General features: G+C 37.0%; 1 non-coding gene across 1 annotated transcript; it reads left to right on the top strand.

Moving 5' to 3' along the window:
* The first annotated feature begins 437 nt into the window (after positions 1-437).
* Positions 438-600, top strand: LOC123813311. Its single transcript, XR_006784737.1, has one exon. It is a non-coding gene; the product is annotated as a U1 spliceosomal RNA (small nuclear RNA).
* Positions 601-3,870: the final 3,270 nt, after the last annotated feature.

Genomic DNA, 3,870 nt, shown 5'->3' with positions numbered 1-3,870 from the left:
AATGTGGGCTTGCAACTTCACACAAGACAGAAATAAATAAATGTTGGTTACTCAGTGTGTTCCATCAGTGAAATAAGCCCTGTAGGTCACAAACTAATCTACAAAAACATTGAAGATGTTTAAATGTGCCAGTTGCTGAACCATTTATCTCTACTTCAAATCTCATTACCAACGCATCTGAAGAAAAATCTTCAGATGAAGATATTAAAATTGGCCCTGGCTGGTGTGGCTCAGTAGGCGGAGCACAGCCTGCCAACGGAAGGGTCGCCGGTGAGGTCCCCGGTCAGGGCACATGGCTGGGTTGCGGGCCTGCCTGGTTCCTGGTTGGTGATGTAAAAAGCAACCAATGGATATTTCTCTCGCACATCATTATTTCTCTCCCTCTCTTTCTCCCTCCTTTTCCCTCTTCTAAAAAAAAGATATTAAAACTTTTATGATTACCTACCTGGCAGGGGAGACACCATGACTGCAAAGGTGGTTGTCCCAGAACGAGGCTCATCCGTGGCACTCGGCATGTGCCGACCCCGGCGATTTCCCCAAATGCGGGGAACTCAGTGCAGAGTCTGTGGCAGTGGGGATCTGCGCTTGTGCTCTCGCCTGAAACAGGTTTATGAAAACATTGTCAAGATAAACCTGATCTATCATTCTCATGTCAGTTTTACTTGATGGCTCAGAGAAATTAAATAACTTGAGTAAGATCACAATATATAGTATTTCCTAGATTTAAATTCTTACATGCTCTGCTCCAACGCCTATGGTTTAATTACCACCCTTTATTGCATCCCTTTCTTACTATGGACTTAAATATAACATTAGTAGGAATTTTTAAATCAAAACTTGATCATTTTAATATATTCCCCCTTTTGTCAGGAATTTTTATCTTTCATAAACAGTACACCAGAGGAAAAAGTTTCAGAAGCAGTGGCTTAGGTAATTTTACTTTACAAATATAAGGAATTTAAATACTGAAACCTAGCCAATTGGCTCTGTGCAGAATAGACAGTTAATGTTTATGACTTTTTCTCCATCATTTTTCCATTTTTAGATTTAGTATAGATGACTTCTCATTGCACAGAGAATGGGCACTTCCATTTATTGGCCCATAAGTACAAGGCATTGTGTTACATATACATAAATAGATATTTTATATAAGTTTTATGGGCGGCTATCTAGTAAGTGTTACTTTCCTTTTACAGAAAAGAAACTGAGGTTTTCGGAAGTGAAGAAACTGACCAAAGAAAAAGTGAAGCATTGAACAGTACGTATATGGAAGTACTGAAACTTTAAAATTATATGTTACTTGGATAAAAGTAAAAAATGTTTAGTTCAAATAGAGAGTATTTCCTTACATTTTCCCAAAGGAAAGTAAGCCATTATTCCAACCATCCACTTCAGAGAACATCGTTAAAACTATTAAAATTTTCCAATAATAAACAATTTATTGAAAATTAGTGCTATAAAACTACATTTTAAACTTTTATGTAAACTTTACTACAACAGAACAAAGATAGGCATTGCACAAATGATAAATAAAATACACAACCATTCCCAGAAATATTCACATATATTTATAAACATACTCGATGCCTTGTACTTTTCTAACCATCAGAAAGCTTTAAAATATGCAAAACCTTTGTCTAGCATCTAGGTTGTAGATCACATGTGAGGTCACTTAATATACTAAAATGATATAATCTTGCCAACAAGCCTGTGAAGTTACAACTGTTATTCCTGTTTTACAAAGGATCAGTGTAGAAAGATTAAGCATTTTGCCCAAGGATGTCCGGCTAAACAAAACTGAGATGTAAATGAAGCAAACCAATTTTTAAAAATCAACCTTAAAAAAATAAACAAATAAAAAAGAAAAAAAAAACAAAGAACAAAACCTCCAAAATTAACATTAAAATTATACAATTCGAAAACAAAGAAGTGTGGTCTATTGTCGACAACATGCAAGATTTCATTGTACGGGCTTAGACTTAATTTCCATCTCATCTTGGATTAGTATCCTTCAGTGGAATATTGTCTTTCCAAGTGTGACATCTGTAAAACAGGAAGCCAGTTCTGACCAGGCAGGTGTGGGCAGTATCAAAGGCGACACTCGAAGGCACTCACACATACCCATAAAGGGTGAAAAGGTTGCTAATATTTTACTGCTATTTATATCACTTTGGAAGTGGTAATTCAGTCCTCCATTGGAAAATATAGACAGTGTTTTTAAGGGGGAAATATCAAAAGAAAGACAATACTTTTAAATGAACTGATGAGCAATCCCAGGAAGGCAGGTGTTCTGCCTGTTTTGCTGTTTCTCTCTTTTCATTGCTCACCACAGTGCCTGGCACTCGGTAAGCACTCAATAAAGATTTGTCATTACGTTGACTGTTTTATCTCATGAAAAGGATAAAAGACAGAAGCTCCATTTGTGAATAAAGCTTTTGATAGATTTCATGTATTTAGGAATGTGGTTACTGATTTCTCATAGGCATTAAGTCAATGTTGAAGGCAATTAAACCAATAACAGCCTCACCAGAAACCTGTTAAAGCAATTTAAATCAATGACACTTCTTTCTAAGAACTTTACTGGGCTAGTTCAAGAAAGCTGAACTCAAGCATGTCTGTACTCAAAGCTCAGCTCAGTCCGAGATCTTGTCAATGCTTATTTTTCAGGGTTCTAAACTCTTACCTTTCCTAATATTCACTTACAAAAACAATGAACTATGTAATTATTAAAACAATAAAAGAGGAGGTAATGTCTTTTTCATCTAAAAACAAAGTAGAATCTTCACAAGTATGATAGAAAACTAGAAGCCATACACATGGTGCATTTTATCATATAAAAGTTGAAATTTTGCCCTGCTTGGTGTGGCTCAGTGGATTGAGCACCAGCCTGCAAATCAAAGTGTCACCAGTTCGATTCCCAGTCAGGGCACATGCCTGGGTTGCAGGCCAGGTCACCAGGAGCAGGTATTCGAGAGGCAACCACACATTGATGTTTCCCTGTTTTTTCCCCTCCTTTTCCCTCACTCTAAATATAAATAAATAAAATCTTTTTTTAAGTTGAAATTTCATTACTGACACCTGTAGAAAAACCCACCAGAAATAAATTGCAAAAGACAAAAGACCAACCGAAGCCCTGGCTGGCGTAGCTCAGTTGATTGAGCACGGGCTGGGAACCAAAGTGTCCCAGGTTCAATTCCCAGCTAGGGTACATTCCTGGGTTGCAGGCCATAATCCCCAGCAACCGCACATTGATGTCTCTCTCTCTCTCTCTCTCTCTCTCTCTCCCTCCCTTCCCTCCCTAAAAATAAATAAAACTTTAAAAAAAAATTTTTAAAAAAGACCAACCGAGAAAAAAACTTGCTACAAATGTTATAAGCAAAGGGGCTTGTTCTCTTTTCAGCCCCCAAGAAATTTTATTTCTAGGAATTTCCCATACCAGTAGCCTGATGATTCACAAAGGTGACTTGCAGCACTCCTCTGAAAGAAGTGGCCCACAAGCGGGACTGGTTGGTTAAATCATACCATCTCTACACCATTTTAAACTTAGTAGTCATGAAAATAAATGCTCCAGCTACGAAAAGACTTATATAAGACATGTCAGATGAAAATAGAGTTGCTAAACATTTTATAGCATGCTCCTATTGGCAGGCCTGGGGGCTTGTAGAGGAAAACAAAACCCTGGCAAGTGGTCTGAGGGTAGGACAGAAGATGTGTAATATTTATACAATACATACTTGGAGCGTTAAGATTTTTTTCCACTTACTTCCATGTATTTTTTAAAAGAATAAAAACCATCTGTCATATTAAGGGGGAAACAGTAGTCTATTTTCTAAAGTATATCATTTTCTTTGATGATTTTAAAGTGATGTT

This window comes from Phyllostomus hastatus, unplaced genomic scaffold, assembly GCF_019186645.2.
Source record: "Phyllostomus hastatus isolate PE091 unplaced genomic scaffold, TTU_PhHast_1.1 phas_contig_150, whole genome shotgun sequence".
NCBI classification, from domain to species: Eukaryota; Metazoa; Chordata; class Mammalia; order Chiroptera; family Phyllostomidae; genus Phyllostomus; species Phyllostomus hastatus.
The sequence above is the reverse complement of the archived record's forward strand: the minus strand, read 5'-3'. Positions and strand labels throughout refer to the sequence as shown.